The 19808-nt window shown below is 44.0% G+C and overlaps 1 protein-coding gene across 1 annotated transcript in view; it reads left to right on the top strand.

Moving 5' to 3' along the window:
* Positions 1–6780: 6780 nt before the first annotated feature.
* nav3 (neuron navigator 3) overlaps positions 6781–19808 on the top strand; it is a 247046-nt gene continuing 234018 nt past the window's right edge. The window contains exon 1 of the mRNA XM_072710106.1: positions 6781–7049. The gene's annotated coding sequence lies outside the window, so the exon portion shown is untranslated. The remainder of the gene's footprint in view (positions 7050–19808) is intronic.

Here is a 19808-nt window from a genome sequence, read left to right as displayed (position 1 = left end):
GGGGAGTGCTTATTTTAGCAGAAAATGGCACTGTCTTTGTGGTATGTGTATCTATAACATGTTACTGTTTGACAAGACTAGGGGAGTGAACAGAGAATCATTTCAGGTTATCATTTCAGGGATCAGAATATGCTGACAAGCAGCCTGCACGCAGATGTGAATGTAAAGAAACAAAACAAATTCTACCGAGCAAATGTTCACAGGGAATTATGTAAGGTTACAACTTAGAGAAACATTATTATTTCACTACGGGGGGTGTGTATGATCTACTTACCAGTCAGTTATGTTACATAAGGCTTTGTTTAGTGGAACATAATGGAACTTCAATGATTCTGACAAAAAATTAGATGAAACTGGGAAGTTAACTTAAAAGCTGCATGCATAAAAGAAATGTATCTATTTCATAGTCCAATGAAAGCCTAATCCTTTATTTTAACTGCTGTTCATATTTTAATCACAGATACATTTTGTTCCATTTCAGGCTGGTGGTGATTAGGTGGTGATGCAGAAAGGAGATTCATAAATCTAATTTTTCAGTGAACGACTATGGGAGGGAAGTACCCATCACCTTTATCAGAAATTATTCCAAAACTTATTAACTTGCTTTTCTTTGCAACTTAATGTGTGTGACATCCTTCTGTTGCTTCTCACAATGCAATACTTGAGAAAATGACTTAAACCGTAATACTGGACTGTGTATGTGTTTCTTTTATATTGCGGGGTGATTATTACTATATTGTAAGGGATCAAATAATAACAAATGGGTCAAGACTACAAACCACTTCCTTAGTTGTGTGGAATATCTTTGTACATGTATGGTAAAAAAAAAGTTTGAGATGAGATTTCTCTACCTAGGAATAGAGATTCACTAAGGCTTACACGTCTGCTTCGACTTCATCAACGTGACAGATTTCTGGACTTTTCTCTGGGACTGTGGTGAGAATATGAGTACGGTCTGGCATGTCTGTGTGGCCACTGAGCAGGTCACATGACTGCCAGGCGCCGGGGAAATCACTCATGCAGAGAGGACTGAAAATCGAAAGGTCTGAAGAGTTCCTGGGAGCCTCATTCTGTTAATAGATTATTGTTTTCTTCTGACATCTGCACAAATAAACATTTTCTCACAATGTCTCATTGCGATGCCTGCATTGTTTTCAAGGTATTCAATATCCATGTTTGATACTAAATTTAGTTGGTCCCCATTCAGAAAGATGTCTCAGGCAAAGTATGCTATAAAGGAGACCTCAATCTTCTTTTTAGTAATGGGTGCCTTCAAGCACAAGGGTTTTAAACAGGATTTTTCAATCTTTTAACAGAGGTTACACTTAATGTCCATTTTATTAAGTACACCACGATACTAACAGGTAGGACCCACTTTTCAGAACCACTTCTGCTGTGGATGAGTTAGTTATTTAGGGAAGCTCTGTTGTGTACCACTGTTGAACAGACTAGTTATTTTTGTACTTGTGACCTTCCTGTTTTAATGAGTCTGGTCATTCTCCTCTAACAATCTCTTTAAGGTTTTTTTAGCAACAGAACTGCTGCTGACTGAATGTTTTTTGTTTAATGCGCCGTTCTCAGCGAACTTGACACTGTGGTGCATTAAAATCCCCAGGGGGCTGGCTGCTTCACAGACACTGGAACCACCACTTCTGGCACCAATAATTTTATCACATTTAAAATCAATTGGACTGTGTGTCTTAGCAATCCTAATGCTTTGCTGCACAGTAACTGCACTTCTCGACTCTGTCTGCATGCTGTATACATGCAGTTGCAGTCACGTTGTTTGCAAGAGCAGGCAGTTTGCTTCAAGAAACAGGTGTAGCTAATAAAGCAGCCACTGCAAGTAAATATTGTAATGAAAACCTTAGAAGGGCATTCAGCATGATTAGCATGAAAAGCTAATGAAGTGTGGAAAAAACACCCACTTTGTGTGCCTGAACTGTAGTCTCCTGCTTTACATTCACTTACTGCAGTATCTGAGCCACCGGATAACCAGAAGATCCAGAAACATGGGACAAATGTGAAATTGAGACCGTGAACGTGTTTCTATTAACAGTTGGCTGTATTTATAAGCTTTCATTATAGTATGAATGGAAGCTAGAATGTTCTTTTTCCAAGAAAAATCAGATGGGAAATGACACGGACGACAGGGATTGGCAGCCACGCAGCAGGCTAGTCGTATCACCTTGGATGAATGTCACAGAAAATAATGATGCTGGAAAACGGGGATAATGAGCTTGACAATTAGCGCCTCGCTGCCATGACTGAAGTCAATGGTCTGCCTGGTAATGTGAGCTCATTGAAAAGCAGAGTGCATCCCGCGCTCCTGTCCGTGCCTCGCCGTCATTATGGGCTGTGAGACTCGGCTCTGAGGCCGGACCGATACGGCGAGCGGGAGTGGCGGTGAGGGTGCCAAACGCGAGATCAGGACCAAATGACTTCGACCTTGGATCGGCCGATGTGCTCTGCATTTTTAAAAGAATTTCTTAAAATAATGAAGATTGAATGAGATTAGCTTTGCATGACATTGTCATTGCTCTTTTTATTTAGATGACGCTCATATTTGCATGACATTGTCGTTAATATTTTAGAGTTGAAGGCACTTCTATAAATGACTTATAACTTCTGTGCAATAATTTTACAACAGTGTTGACTTAAGCTACACAGTGGTTCGGCTGCGGTTGAGGCGCCTGTCCAAGGAGTTCCCTGGGCAGAGACTTTGGAAACGTCCCGGAACTTGACAGAGAAACCACAGGCATAATACAACACTGTAAGGAGCACCAGATTATACAGGAGGCAAACAATTAGGCTAGACATTGAAGGTATTTCAGCTGAACTGTGAAGGAATTGCTTTTATAAAGGTCTGGGCTGAAGAGGGAGTCTCGCCTCGGTGCCTGGGGATCGTTAGTGATTGTGAAGACTGTGGACAATTTGCGGTATGAAAAAAAGATTTGGCAGCCGGCTGGGGTGTGGAAGGGGGGCAGACAGAGACAGTACGCCAAGACACTGGTAATTTCTAGGTCCTAGAAAGGCATTAATTGAAAAGGACATGTCAAACCTGGAATATGTACACAAGTGAAACCCGCCTCCCATTCAATGGTTCAACCCTTTTTGTTTGGCTTTTCTACACACCGTTACTCAATCACACCTCAGACGCTGAATGAACAGAGCAACGGATAAAACTGTAGCATCAATCCCTGCAGAGCCTGTAATCCCAGAATAAGGCACATTACCATGCTTTAGGTGCCTCACGTCGGCTCCTGGACAGCTTCCGCCCAAGACATTTCTATTCCACCTGGAGACACTTGGAGACGCTGACTGTCTTTTATCAATCTCACTAAATGGCTCTTCAGCACTCAAACCAGAATCGCTCCGCTCATAATTGAAAGGCCATTTGCCCAGGGGAGTGGTCTCTTGATCCTTAAACAAGGGGTTTGAGAATGAGCGCACTCTTTGCTCCTCTTTTTTCAGAGGAGGAGCTGCTGTTCAAAGTGTAGAGAAATGTTCATTGATACAAGTTGTTTGAGTACGGTGCTATGAGTGTCCTGTGCTGATTGGATACTGAGACGATCAGCTGGTCCGAATGATGGATGCGGTCTCCTGGAGATCCAGAGAAGAGAGATCCACCGCAGGAGAACCCTGGTCCAGGAGTTGCAAAAGACAACAAAGTGTGTGGGAGGAGCTGCCGGTCACACAACCAATGAGAAGCAGGCGGTGTGTGCAGGGAGTTTTCACAGTGAGCCCCAGAAATACTGCCCTATTCTGTGCATAGAAGTGACGTTTACACTCAGGCAAGAACCTGCGAGATCAGTAGATCACTATAGGAAGGAATACATGGGGGTCGATTTTAATTAAGAAATGTGAAATATAAATAGATTTTATTCATCAGTTCATGTATCATTGGGCCAGCACAGATAATGGACAAGCAGAAATGGGTTGTCGAACTAAAGTCTGTAATGAAATTAATGTTAAGCAGCAGCTGGATCGCAGGGGGGTGGGGGGGGGGGGGGAGGCGACACGGCAGCAACAAGTACACAGGTCTGTGTGCTGTGGGTGCAAATACTGTGGGATGAGCTGCTGCTGAGTGCGCAGAAAACGCAGAACATGCCAGAATGCGAGTTTCCCTGGATACAGGGGGGGTCGTTAAAGCACACGCGTTATGCTAATCACCAGAAAGACGATATGTCGTCCAATCAGATTGTTTGTGTCTGCCTGTGCGAGACGTCAGCCCAGCCTCAGTCTGGCATCTCCCAGCATTCCTCTTCCCTGTGTAAATTTAAGGAGCTTGTTCACCCAAGGCCAGCTGATTAATTATATATTTATTTTCCTTTTATTCTGCCACTAATTAAGAAATAACATTCACTCAGCTGCAAAAATCAGGCTCCACTTACAGGATTTTTATTATCTGCTGTGACATTTAATAATCTAAGTTAGGCTGCTGCTTGACGCCCAGAACGTCCCTCTGTCAGGAAGCTGTACCCGGCAGAAGCCAATAAAGGCATTCTGATGGGGAGTATCACGCTGCCCCATACTCAGAGACAAACCGCCCCCACTGGAAAGCCTGGGCTGGGGGCTCTGAATGTAAATCGACCCCCAGTCCATGGTTAGCTCCCCTGGCGGGGTTGGTTTATCTATACCAGAGGTGTTGACTCAATTGTCTGCTCAAAGATAGCAACAGTAAACAAGCGGAGTTTACCATACTCCCCAGGCATTTGCTCCCGTGGCTAATCCAGGGGAAAAAAACCTTTCCTCCAGTAATTGCTTCCCAGCCCCCTCCCCACCCTACCCCCCCCGGTCATACACCAGTAAATGCATTTTATCAATTAAACATACGATTGCAACTTGTCACAATTCCCATTGGTCAGTAGACGGTGGGAGCAAATCAAAGCTCAATTGCCGCACGCTCTAAAAGCCAATTAACTGGATCTCACTTTTGCTTTAAGACCTTTGCTGTGGTCAATTACGGCCATGACGCTCACATTACAATTGTTCCGTTGAATTCCCCTGGACCTATGAACGGCAGGTATGTAATTAAGTTCCAAACAAGCACGATCACTGGTCATCATTTCAGGAAATTAGCAGGAGAGGAGCACGAGCCGCTCTTCTGAGCATGAGAGGAACTGCAGGAAGAGCTTTAGGGACCGGAGCTGATTGGACTGGTCAGAACCATTTGGAGTGTGTTTTCTCTTCTGCCAGCTGGTATTTGTAATACTTCATTCTTGACAAGAGGCTGGTGCTGTGGGTAGTATTGTAGCTTCACATCTCCAGGGTTAATAGTCTGAATCCCATCCCTACGGTGTGTGTGTGTGTGCATGTGTGTGTCCAGTGGTGTCAGAAGGAGCTTCACACTGGGGATGACTGAATTTGCAGGGGGGGGCGGGTGCAGTGTATATCACAACATCCCAATGGGCACACATGCAATAGTCCCATTGTGAAAAGATGCTATATGAGAAAGATTTTATAATAATTAACCTCCTGAGACCCAACGAAAGAAGTGTCCTTCAATTTTAGGTTATTTGTCTTTGGAGGAAATAAGACATCTTACTTACATCTTATTTTTTTCAAATTTATTTTTATTTTTCATTTCACAGCATGTCCTCTTTAGTGCACAACAGGCATAAATACGTTCCCTAACATCAGTGAAAAGATAGACGCAAAAATAAAATGTCCACTGCAATGGACATAAATGAATGGGTGGGGTCTCAGGAGGTTAAGATTTAATTTAAAGTATGACTAACACTGCTCAGGGTGCAGTTTCACGAGGAAGGGGGGGTGGGTCGGGTGGGTCCCCCTCCCTGCTCCCCACATTTCTGACACCCCAGTGTGTGTGTGTGTCCTGTGATGGACTGGCATCCCACTCAGGATATGCTCTGCTTTTGCTTTGTGCCTGTGCAGCCTGTGACAGGGGGCAACACCACTGCTGTCTGTGGTGGAGATGCAGTTTGGCGATGGATGGATGGATGGATGGATGGATGGATCTTAGTGATACCCCTCAGTGTGGTACAGATCCAGTATGTCTCAGAACAACAGAACAAACATACTGTATAAAGTACAGGACAACATTTAGTGTGATGGGCAAGACATTTTAATAGCCTGCAAACTGATGCCTTTGTACAAATATGTCTGTGTTGAAAAGGGCAGTAGATCTGCATCAATGAAACTGAATTAGCAACTTGATTTTATTTTATTGCCCACTAATTTTGGGACCTACACCAACACAATCGTTTCATGTGCCTTCAGTTACGCCATTTTTAATTTCTAATGAAAACTTACCTCCTTTGTTATTCATTTACTACTTTCCTTTGTTTATCTACCAATCGATCGGCTGGGTCATTACACATGGACAACGTGACACACCTTTAAACTGTGTGTGTGCATATACATAACTAAAACGATATTTTATGAACAATTTAAATTGTAACTATGTAAAATACTTACGAACTACTACATCTCATAGTTTTTAAGTTAAATTGTTTGTCACTTAAATGTGTCTAAAAGATAAAGTAGGCTAGCTATTTGTCGAATCTCTGCTGTTTTTGCCTTAATGTCACTGAATTGTATATACTTACGATTAGCTCTGAGGTGGCTCGGAATGAATGTAAAGCAAGCCCACCTCTGTTGCTTCAGTAACAGCACGTCATGATTTTAAAATCATTGTCTATGCCGCTACATGTGCATTAAATGACGCCGGGCGACTGCGAGGGGACAGCAGCTCCGGCTGACTATTGTGCGTAGAAAGCAGGGCTTCATTCGGGGGGTAACAGCGCCACACTTTGCGAAGGCCCACAGCTGCAGCGGGCGAGCGGCGGCGGCGGCGGCGGCTCTGCGTTCCCGGCTTTGCCACTTCAGTTTGGGCGGCTCGCAGTCAGTCGGATCTGGAAGAGAGGAGAGTCGGGCGCGGGCAGCGAGGAGTGACGGCCGCCTCTCCGCTCCGCGCTCGCCTTCTGCCCCGAGGATAAGCGCTTTCAATGCGGCAGCTCCTTTGAAATGTTTGCCTGCTTCATTTAAGTGTCTAGGACGACGCCGCTTTGCACAACTACTGTCAGGTAGGTGGCATATGCAGAATTTCGAGTCACTTCCATGCATTTTCGGGGTTTTTTTTTTGGTTGAAGCTTTCTGAGGCAATATCTGCCAAATATGATTTTTCCGATATATTAGTTGATAGAATGAAAATATGAGCTTTTTTTTGGATGTGCAAACACCTGTTTTAACAAAAAAGGGAAATGCATCAATATTATTCTTTAAAAGAATTACAGTATTGTACCTGTACATGGCTGTAGCACGCATGTTTAGCAGGAATGGAGATTGTATTCTGCACTCCTGTTAATATCCGGCACATGCATGTTTGAGCAGCCTTATGCACACTCGCATCTTAATAACCAGATTATACAATATATACCGCGCGGCTGCATCTTACCTGAAGAGCTTAGCTCATACAGGTAAATATGAAAATGAAATGTGTAGTATGTCCGCAGAAATTACAAGTCAGTGAATGAAAGTGACATTTATTTAAGATGTCATGTCTATTATTCCATCGTCCCCAGTAGCGATCGATTTATTGTAATACATCGTAGACCAAAATGTTGCTTATATAACTTGGGTCAATATCTAGAGATGATTCTTTTTTACTTAAGAGCAGCAGTTGTTCAGGCACCGCTGATGGGATAAACCATGACAGCGATACTCTGCGGTCACTGTTTTAAGTCTCACAAGGTGCGAGGCGAAACGCATAATGCACTGATTTTTAATAGTCTTACACGAGCTGTGCGACAATCGTCAGCATTACTTTTAGTATGCGTTTGATATATATATATATAAATCGTGCGCCTTGTACAAAGTCGTATAAAACGCTCCGCCTTTAAGATTTTGGCATCTGGGTGGTAATCCTCTGCTGAGAAGCGCAACACGCGGCGGGCGTTTATATTCCCGAAACGGGATTAAATTATGTATGAACTGGTGTCACTCGCAATTGATTCATTCTCTGCAGGGGGCAGCGAGGCAAAAAGTGTCATGTAAAACCGCGATATCTACCATGCGAGGAATACTGTGGATTATACCCTCAGAGACTTAATTGCTTGTACACAGCTCTTAATTGATAAATTATTTTATGGTTGTCAGTTAAAAATTGTCAGCTTAATCTCATTTATATATAACACCCGCTTGTTTGTTTAACTCTTATGATTATCAGTAACCTACACCAACTTCCTTAATGCAGCCTAATGGAGTGCACCTGTAGCTTACTGGATTTCGTTTGGAATAGACGCTGTAGTGAGTGACATCGTTACAGGGAATGAATCTTCTGGATGAAAACGAAAAATGAATTGCAGATTAGAAGGGCGATGTTAGGGCTTCACGCAAAGAGATGAACCAAAATGAAATCCAGTCAAGTCCACGATGAAGGTCAGATGCTACTGGTCAAAGTTTATTATAGAATAAGTTTACGATAATGATTCCTCTGCCACTCAGTCGTCGCCAGATTGGCTTCTTATCAGATTCATATATTTGTGGTTCTTTCCCCCGACTGACGTATAATTAGAAGTGTTATTACTTGCAGTAACTTGCTGGGAATTGCAATTTGCATGTTATTGTAACCCGTCGGACTATATAATGAAACAAAATGTGCGAGTTTCATTTGACAGAAAGCATTTTTTAAAAACAAAAATGTTATGGAGATTAAGATTAAGAAAGGGTTGAATAACTAAGTTGGAAGTACAAATCTGACTAACCTGAAATGAAATCATTCTCTTTGGATCAATTGGGCCTATCTGGGTATTTTTTGCCCGGCCATTTGATTAATCATGTCTAGAGTAGCACCTGGAAGGAAGCCAGGGGACGCTGCGGTACATTAGCGAGGACCTGTCATTGTCATTTAACCGGGAACATATAGTTTGATGGATGCTTAAGTTTTTATTCATGAACAACATATTAAATCATACCGGAAAGTATGGAAAGTTTTATATGTGGTTGATAAGAATATTGCAATATGAAATTAATACACGTGTTAAGTGCTGATAACATATGGATTTGCAGTTTAACGTACTCCATCTTTTGAAATTTAGTTTTTGGGTTTAATTTCGGTAGAGTCTGGTTTTAGAGTGATGAATACAGAGAGATGTTGGCTGTTTTTTTTCCAGCTAACATGTATATATTTTTAAAACACAAATGAATTTACAAAAAACAGCTTGTACACCGGGAGTCACGGTTTACGAGGCTTCACAATGGAATTCTTGAGGAGCGTTATTGAATTTGCAGTAGCCAACGTGATTAAAAAGAGATTGCATCCACTACAACTTCATAAGACCTCCGAGGAAGAACCATCATTCTCCGTGTGTTTGTGTGTGTGTGTGTGAGAGAGAGAGAGAGAGAGAGAGCGCGCGTTAGGACTCCTAGAAGCATAACTCCCTGGACTATAGACTTTAGTAACTAATGATACAAAGGGCAGGAATTACACTGGCGCGAATAATATGGTGTTAGGGGAGTTCTAGCTCCCAGTTCAGCTCCTGGTTAGTGGGGAACCACGGAGGAAGTGAGTGTCTCAGTTTAATTGAGTGTTTGGCCTGGTCTTCAGCAAGGAGTGGAAAGGAACCGTGGAAAGAATCTGTAGCTGTCTCAAACAAACAGAAATACAGCGATCGCACTGCCAGCAGTCGGCAAGCTAGCTGTATTGAAGAAGCAAGTTCAACCCAATACTACAGCCAAACAGCTGTGTGTGTGTGTGGCACAGATCAGAGATGAAGTACTGATGAGGTGTTTATTGGGAGTTAAAAATGAAGAACGGTCAGTCTGTCCAATTATACTATATTTTAACACGTGCCAATACTGAGGTGTAATTTAGTCAGTCAACAGCAGGTGTCTCAGTAGAGCACTGAGAGGGAGAGGGATGCAAGAAAACGCAAGGCAGGGTCTCCTAGGTGAGATGCAGGTCCATCGTGGGGCACCCAGACGTGCAAGAGGCAATTTAGAGATGCCAGTTATCCTAAATGTGTGTCTTTGGACTGAGGGGGACCAGAGGACCCAGAGGAAACACCATACAAATAGCAGAGAGAGGATTTGAACCCCTAACCTTGGGAATGTGATGCAATAGTACTGCCGCCCTAGCAACTTTTGTTTGTAGCGTAATATTGGTAAAATACCTTCCCTGACTGTAAAACACCATAAGCCCTTTAATACTTAGGATCTGACAACTTTCAGGTTAACATTCTTAACCACCATACTACCTGCTGCTAAGCTGTATTTATCAGAAGACTATCATTTATGCTGTGGACTACATTTAAAAGTAGAGTGCGTATAATGGATAATGCTGTCCCTGCAGATCTGAGAAAATAGTCTATTCTGTTCATTGTGTCCTGATCTCTGTATTTATTTTCTGCATCTCTTCTGCATCTGCTGATGTACGTATGGATGACCCTGAATATTTTTTGTATAGTTTTGTTTTGCACTTTTTTTATATCACGGTCTACAGTATAGTGTTAAACCTGTGAGTAGAAGAATCTGAGAAATAGATTAACCGTATGGGTAGACAGTCCTCCCTTTTAATGTATGTCTCATTGCTAATGCACATGGGCATGTGTGTTGCTCTCTTCACTGATTGTGGCAATAGCTATGCCTTGTCAACCGTTGCTTCTCTCAGTCAAGTGTGATCTGGTTTTCTTTCAACAGAGAAGAACTGATTACATGGTTTTGGTGAATTTTGACCCATGAACATTTCCGAGACCCTTGAACGATGATGCGACAATGGCGAAGGAATCCCTGATGCATGTGAATGAGTTAATCCCCGTCTCTATTAAGGAGTCAATAGTACAGACATGGAAATTGGTCATTCTCAGACCTTCTGAGAATACCTCACTGGACAAACTATCTCCTGTTTGTAGTAATGCCACAAGTTTGTCTTCAGAAGAACACTCCTATGTGAGTTCAACCCGTCAATGCAGCTGCATCGTTCTGGATGTTCTTGACCATGGATAAGTGGTGATTTGTAATCTGTCATCGTTTGGCAAGTGGAAATGAGTGCATGACTCTTTAGAAGTCTGTACAAATGGCTGCAATCATAAGGCGCCCAATATAAATGTTGACATTGTGTTGACTTATGATGCTTTATTAAAAATCTGTTCAACATGTTGGGGGTGGGAGCTTGCGATTTTACTTTAGAGTTCATAGATATGAAGGGAGATGTTTTCAGGTCTTGGGAAGCTGGGAATCTGTACTGACCACATGTAAAGTCCTTCAATAGTAAGGAGTACAGCGTGACTTTTAAAAACTGCTAGGTTTACTACCATCCGCCCTTTGAGGGGAGGTATGGGGAGAAGGATGGCTGAGGCATTTGAAGGACACTTTGGCCCAGGAAATAAAGACCTGGCTCTATGCCGGGCGTAATTCTGGGGCTCCGAAGGCGCGTGTCATCCATGAATTGTAATTTGCCATGAATGTGCAAGGCGCATCGTGATGCTGAAAGGCGGGAGATTGATGACCCTCAGAAGAGTGCGTGAGGGTAGTCTATACTGGCAGCCCAATATACTGCCTACATTGGGACATTACTCTGCTGATTTTGCTTCCGTTTGCAAAACTGGATCTATGCACGGCGACCATAGGTTGCCCAGGGAGAGTGGAGATGATGTCCCTTGCACCAGTAATTATTGTTTTTTCTGTGCAAAATGAATTCTTTGATAAGCAGCCAGAGCCCATAAATTCACCCCTCCCCCACTGTGACATATGAACAGGAACATTAAGACCACCTGCAAAGCTGTACATTCTATCGGGATCTTAGAAATCATCACCAGGTGAATCTCTAGGTCCTTGAATTTGCTTGTGAGTTGGAATAGCAGCTAGCAAAATGACCCAAGCCAGGCTGTGCTGTCCTGTAAGGTCCTACAAGGTTATAGAGTCATATTCTGGGAGTTGAGGGAGCATTCTTCATCCTGCGATTCGGCCTTTTCAGTGATTTGTCTTTTTTGGGGGTGGTGGATGTTAATCAAGATGCCTTCTTTGCCATCCCTTGGTGTGGAATTAGGACTCAGGATTACACACTTTGGTGTTTTGCCCAATAGAACAGCATAATCCCAGAAGTACAACCAAGATTTGATCTTTAATTTTTGCGTGTAAGTGTGGCTGAATGTACTATGTTACCTCACCACACTGCTTTTTTTTTTCCTTCCCCACGTTCTCTCTACCTCCACAAGTCTGGCTTTCCCAGGTTTGCCTAATCGTATCGCACCGTTGGTCACACTTGGGACTGCCTGTGAGTTTGCCAGCAGTGCTGTGAGCCTTTAAGGATAAGCAGTGCTCCCTTTTCTGCATGCTGTAAGGAGTGGTCTGGACCTGATCCTTCACTATTTATTTCTGCTGTTGTAAGCGGCGGTACGCATATCTTGGGGGCCTCGGCTCAACCCGTTTTCTGGGAAATTTGCTGAGACGGGGAAAATTTGACAATTTATCCTTTCCGCAACAATCGGACCCCAGTCCTTTTGTACTATCGTGTGGAGCGAGCGGGGTGAGGGGTTTTTTGTGTGAAGTGTCATTCGGAAAGCCATGTTCTGTAGTTGGTAGCAAGTTTCATAGCTACACGTGGCTATGAGGACGAAATGGTCTGGTTGTGCGTTGAGTCTGCTCTCATTTCTTGTAGTCCGTTTAGCAACGGGAGTTTATTTTGAGAGTGATTCACTGCAAGCATAAAGATGTTTCAAGTTCATTTTGAAGTGTCTCATAAACAACCCTGCTGTTATCTTTCAGTACACCAGCATATTTGTTTTTTAGGGGGATAAATATTGTTAAATGGATGATAACCTTCACTGAAATATAGACCGTTACTCTAGGGATGGGGATGTGTAGGGAAAATGTCTCTATTTTTAGTTTTTGAAAGTAGCTCAATTGAACATCAGCTCCAGTTCTGCAACGGAACTCCTTACAGGGGAACCTTTCTGAAAAATGCATTCTGGCAGAAATTCTGAGTATGAGGAAGCAGTTTATAATTTGCATATGTAGTTTGCAAAGCGGAGTATCCACATTGCTTGCTCACTCTTTCGGCATTAATAAGAAAGGACAGGTGAGACCCTTGCTTTTTGCTTAAATATAAAAACATTTTCTCCTCTGGTGGCACTGAGGGGATTTATGGTACAGATGACTTTGAGTCAAAGCCCAAAGAGCGATTTGAATCGTACTGTTTGTGCGGGGGAAGGATGTGCATTTATGGTGGACATACTGGAGTCAGGGTTAACATCTCAATCAGTAGATCTATGAAATTAACTAACTTTTTATTTATGATAGATACTGTTGATCCCAAAGGAAATTTAGGGAAAGGACCACTGCCCAAGCAGAGATATGAACCCTGGACCCTCAGATTAGAAGTCTGAGGTTCTGATATTGACAAACGCAGCTATGACGATGCATTAATAGTGTTTATCATGGTAACATTGTAGGGAATGATACAGTAATGTTGAGTATCACTTAATTACTACTGTTTAGGATGCTTTTTAGTATACTAGAACTGGAATTGTGACATTGAGATATGGTACCTGTCCTTTCTGTGGCTACTATAAGGCCGTACATGCAGCGCACAGAGATGTAACTGAGGACAAGCTGGTTGGAGACAGAGTGGAGGGCTTGGCATCCAGCAGTGATTCATGCCCCGTCACTGACGGGACATGCTGAGATCATAGTTCAGCTCCATTCCCCACACTTGTATGTCAGAGGGCTCTGCTATTTGTGGTGACACACTGACCTTCAGAATTATTGCCAGACAATTGACTGTTTGGGACCTCTGCTGTTTATTCTTGATGGCAATTACCATTCACAGTGCCCTAATTACAGCAAACGTCAAAGTGCAATTATAAGCACTGGTGAAGGACTTGAGTTGTAATTAAATTGCGGGCCGATGGATGACATTGGAGCGAGGGAAGGTGACAGACACTCCTCGGCAAGAGAGGAATCCATTTGGAAGTTTGTTTGAAAACTTTGGTAAATGCTTTACTACGTTTACATTCTCTTCTACCCGTCTTCTGTGTGGAGTGTTTAACATCCTGTGACATAAGAGGTGAGGCTGAGTATAAGCATGGTTGGAGGTCAGTCAGTGAGCAGTGCAAAGTGTCTGGTCTTATCTCATTCTGGTTGGTCATGGGTGGCTCCACCTTGTACCATTTCAAAGCTTCCGGAACAAATCCATTTAGAAAAAAAAAGTTTCTGAATACGTATATTATGACCTAGAACTCTCTTTGTGGATCGTGTTCTATTTTTGCACATACAGGGGAAAAATGAAGATTTGGAACGTGTGTTCAGTGTGAGTTGTGCATAGAAAGTGCTGTGTCATCCATAACTGTGATAAAACCATAGCAGTGCTGTATGTGTCTCTGTGTTTCACTTCTGCTGAGCTTTTAGTGGATTTCAAGGAGGTTTCAGAGCTAGATCAAAGGCAGGGATTGCGATGGAGACATCAGGGCCTGAATGGCTCATTTTTGTTTCTGAGCGATTGGCTGGATGGCTTCACTCATTGGTGGGCTGTGTGTGTGTGTGTGTGTGTGTGTGTGTGTGAGTGTGTGAGAGAGAGAGAGAGAGAGAGAGAGGGGGGGGGGGGAAATGGGAGGAAGCTGCACCAGCATCCACAAATGCAGAGGGCAAGCATGCCCATGTAATGCTATTCCATGCTACGAAGCCTGTAATTCCCATGACAGCATATAGGATAATACATTTAGGGTCTTGGCCTTTTTGCTGTGCCTTAAAGCAGAGTTAAGTCCCGTGTGTGTGTGTGTGTGTGTGTGTGTGTGCGTGCATGCGCACCCTGTTGCTGGCTACGCGTGGAGAGTGCCCCCTTTTTCCGTTGAAGTGGACTCCTGCCAATTTGCCACATGCCAATTCATTAGGATCTTCAAAAGCGGTTCCCCTGCAAGACGTTTCTAGGGTAATTGAGATGACATGAAATTGGTAAGAGGCATAAAAGCATCTCTGTGGACCTACACTATAGGTAGTATCCATGGGATTTTTTAATGGTGTTTTTATTGTTTATAGTGAGTCTGCTGCAGTTCTTTCACCCCCCCCCCCCCCGCCCCCCAGGCTTCTGTGGTTCTCAGTGGTAAGGAAACTGTAGGAAATTCTCCATACACCCCCCACCCCCTGCCAAGAAAGCCACAAAACCAGATTTTTTTTCTGCATGGTATCCTGCATCCTGCACAGCACTCTGCAGAATTTCCCATTGTGTCACATGTGGACCAATGGGCGTAAAAACATCACTGTGACATTTTAGATTTAAAAAAAAAAAAAAAAATTATTTAAGGGTTTGAAGGAGCTGGTCAGCTTCTGCTGAGGGAGGGAGAATTTAAATTTTTTTTTTCTCTTCCTCAGCCCGACTGGGAGAATGAACAGAATTCGTTCCGTTCGTAACTGACCAGCTTCTCTGGCCATCTGCTGCCTGGGCGCCTCTGCCAACGGGCTAATCGCCCCGGTCGTGTGTGCTTCAGGCTGAGATCTCACCCCTTCCCACCCTCAAAGGTGCAAGACTGCTGCCGCTCAGCGCACTGGCGCATGCTCCTCACCTTGGCACGCTCACTTAAGAAGAGCGGTGCGACGCACTCCGCACAGCGGTCGGGGTCACCCATGTTCCGTTTGTGACCTTTGACTGTATTTAAGAATTTTTTTTTTATAATCATCACTACAGGGGACAGCTTACTAACAGTGCTGCTAATTTAGTGTGTAACTGATGATGGGAATAAAGGGCATTTTTAAAAATCTGCCCATTTTGATTCAGGAAAAGGTTTATAGCTATTATCATAACTCTGAAACACCTAAATGTATGTTTATTTTATACTGATATTATAAAACACAGATTCCGTGCTTTATGCATGATTGCCGCCTTGGCCGCCTTTCCTCACTCGCTCTCGTCACGGGCTGCATGGCTTCTTGCCAGAATTAAGAGCTCTGCAGCTACGTTTCCTTCAGTGCTCCATGTGGTTCCGATCCCACTGTGTGAGTTTCTCTACAGCGGCATCTTTTTACTACTGCAAGCATGCAAAAGATTTAACTGCAGATCTTTTCAATGCCGCCCAGGTATTTTAAATAACTCTGTGTTAGAAATCCAAGGCAGCTGTGTTGAATTGCTGGTGTTGGTTTGAGTTGTAAACATTCCCCTGTACAAATGTTTTTGTTCCGATAAAAGTAAATAATTTATTGCAGTCTAGGAAATAGAAATTTGACTATTTCTAACAGTAGCTAGAGTGCTGTTTATCACGCAGATGTCAAAAGTGACATGCCATGTGCTGGGGGGGGGGGGGGGGTGCTGTTCATCCCATGCCCACCTTCTGAGAAGTCGCCCTTCCCTTCCAGGCTGGTCTACCCACCAGTTCATCTCCTTCTCTCAAATCTCGGACCTTATCTGGCAGCCGGGTCCTGCCAAGCAATTTGTTCTGACCTCTGTGGTCGTGTTCCGCCCAGCCGCGGCTCCCATTGGCACACCCGGGGCCCATCTGTGACAGGACGCGCCAGGCAGCCAATGGCCAACCTGCCAGCCTGGTTACGGAGACATCAGCCCTGGTAGCCAAGGCATGCAAGGAGATCATGGTGTGGCATTTGTTGTGCACTCCCTCTCTGTTCCTTTTTTGGGGTGCATCTCAGGGGTTTGCCCTCCCCTGTACCCAATGAAGGATTTGTCTCCCTTCCTGTGCTGTGAAATCCTGGAGAAACCCTTCCTGGCAGCTAAATCCGTGGGCATTTTAAATGCTGTTTTGACAATGCCTTAAACATTAGTATGGTTGGTTTTATTAGTTTCTTTTTTTTCTTACTGCATAATCCCTGAATTTTTAAAGCCAGTTAAAAATGAGTAGCAAATTCTTTTTTACAGCTGCCTCGAGTGCGCCTCAAACAGGAATTTATGGATTAAAATGTTAATATATTTCTGCAAACTATGGCAAATGCATACATATTTGTAGGTTCCTCTTCTAAAGAGATACCTTCTGATGGGTAACTAGTTTGCTCTAGGATTTTTTTTCTCTTTCACCAGAGTTAACACTTTTTCTATTGGCCACCGAATCTGGTTGTCGGCGTGTAGCAGGAAGGATGTAGATATTTGACTTGTACTGAATTATTCCGTAGTCGCAAGGGGACTTTAGCAAATGCATGTGTGACATTCACCGGAAAGATGGTTGGTTTGAGACAAATGGCTTGCAATGCCCTCATGTATATGTTTGGCATGTACAGCTGCAGACAGCACCAGTAGCTGCTGTGTTCGACCACCAGCGGTGGTTTTGGTTTTTGGGAAGGGTACGCTCCGTCTAAATTGGAAGCAGAACCGCCTGCAGGACAGTGGGAAACGCACATCGGAGCGCACTGCCAGATGCTAAATCAAATGTCTGGTTTATTCTTTTTAAATAATGCCCGTGTGCGTAAGGTATGATCTTTATTAGCCACAAATGGCCCTGCACAGGATGGGAGGGGCCTTTGCCCAGGGAGTGTTTTGCATTTAACTTCAAAGTGATCTTTCTGATGGAGCGATCCATTCCCAGTTTCCTCCTTTAAACAGCATTCGTTGAATGTCAGCGCCAGAGTCGCTGTCCTGCTAACAATTTTTCATTTTCGGAACATTTACCGAACATTATAATTAAGGTATGGAAGCGTTCAAAGTATCCACTTTTTCCTGATGCTGCCAGAACGTTATTCCACTACTGCAACTACGTACTACTACAATGAAGAATAAGATCAAAGTCACGGTAGTAGCAGGAAACACTATGGCTTTGCACCCTAAAGGTCATGAGATCAAGGCTGGATGGTGGATTTGCAATATATACACATAGCACTTTTATGGGGAAAAAAAATAGTATAAAACAATTTTCAACATTAATCGCAATAAAAGAATGTTCTGGTTCTAATGCTATCATGCTGACATTTGACAGAACCTTTGCTAAAATGTAAAATGAGGAAATCACGTTCTATTAACGTTACAGTAAGAACGTACTCTGCCAACTTTGAGAGGACCCTCACATAACATTGGCTAAAGTTATGGGAACATTCCCTGTTAGCTGGATGCTAACTGTCGAGTAAATGGTTAATGCGCTGCATTGTGGGAACGGAGCATTGGTGTGTCCAGATGATAGGCATGCTTTTCTCCCCAACGAGGAGCTGAGAGGGCCAGTGCGAGTGACCTGAGGTTGCATGTGTCCTGAGAGCAACGTGAGGAAGCTCCGTGGAATAATGGGAGCTGCCCTGAATCTCTAGCCAAAAAGGCAGCCTCATTTGGCCCGAGAAAGGCTGACAGAAGTACTACATCACGGTACAGCCATACTTCACCCACAGCGGAGTGACGTTACATCCAGGACACGACAGCGTCTCACAGAACATTTCATTACTCATGATCTTCTCCTGCTTCTGTGCGCTCTGCTTACAGAATGGGCCCTTATGCTGCACTGATAGAAAAATTAACTAGATTTTGATGAACAGAGCACATATTGGATTATGTCCCACTAGCTGGTAATTATTTCTAATCTTTCATTAGAGTTGCACTTGGGTTAACATTGATGCAGAGAAGGAAACTTATTCCTCATCTTTCATAGCGTATTAAATAGCATGGATATTATTCATTGTAAGTCCTCTCTTGCTTGGCTGGACCGTGTAGCGCTTTGGTGGGGGGATGGTGGGGAGTGTGTGTGAGTGTCTTTTTACACTGAGTGCCCTTTGCTTTTAACACTTTGTACATTCCGTGACCACAGTAATGAAGTTAGCCTTTTACTTAAAGAATGGTGTAATTGCACAATTCATGTCATGCATCTGACCATGTATACAGTTTTTTAATATATATTTTTTATAGTGATAAATTGCTGCATTTTAAGCATTCTTATGTCTTTTTGAACAAAATGCACAGCCCCAACAGACATATTTAAGAGTCCCTGGCTCATCAGTGTTTATTCTGTATTATAATAGTATTACTATTGTCGATGATGATGATATAATACCAACAATAATAATAATTTAATTGCATACAATAATGCTAATATTGTTGTTTATTACAGCAATAATAATATATGTAGTTCTTTATAATGAATTATTCCTGCCTGTGAAGGATAACCTGAGGGCTCCCAAGGCGACTTTCGACTTGTAATGGGCTCGGTGCCGGTCCTCCTCACTCTTCCCCATTGGCTGTGCTCCCCTCTCTGGGCCTGTAATGGACCCGGTGCCGGTCCTCCTCACTCTTCCCCATTGGCTGTGCTCGCCTCTCTGGGCCTGTAATGGGCCCGGTGCCGGTCCTCCTCACTCTTCCCCATTGGCTGTGCTCGCCTCTCTGGGCCTGTAATGGGCCCGGTGCCGGTCCCTCCTCACTCTTTCCCATTGGCTGTGCTCGCCTCTCTGTGCCTGTAATGGGCCCGGTGCCGGTCCCTCCTCACTCTTTCCCATTGGCTGTGCTCGCCTCTCTGGGCCTGTAATGGGCCCGGTGCCGGTCCCTCCTCACTCTTTCCCATTGGCTGTGCTCGCCTCTCTGGGCCTGTAATGGGCCCGGTGCCGGTCCCTCCTCACTCTTTCCCATTGGCTGTGCTCGCCTCTCTGGGCCTGTAATGGGCCCGGTGCCGGTCCCTCCTCACTCTTTCCCATTGGCTGTGCTCGCCTCTCTGGGCCTGTAATGGGCCCGGTGCCGGTCCCTCCTCACTCTTTCCCATTGGCTGTGCTCGCCTCTCTGGGCCTGTAATGGGCCCGGTGCCGGTCCCTCCTCACTCTTTCCCATTGGCTGTGCTCGCCTCTCTGGGCCTGTAATGGGCCCGGTGCCGGTCCCTCCTCACTCTTTCCCATTGGCTGTGCTCGCCTCTCTGGGCCTGTAATGGGCCCGGTGCCGGTCCCTCCTC

Source organism: Paramormyrops kingsleyae, chromosome 1, assembly GCF_048594095.1.
Source record: "Paramormyrops kingsleyae isolate MSU_618 chromosome 1, PKINGS_0.4, whole genome shotgun sequence".
In the NCBI taxonomy this organism is placed as follows: Eukaryota; Metazoa; Chordata; class Actinopteri; order Osteoglossiformes; family Mormyridae; genus Paramormyrops; species Paramormyrops kingsleyae.
This window is presented reverse-complemented; position numbering and strand designations above follow the sequence as displayed.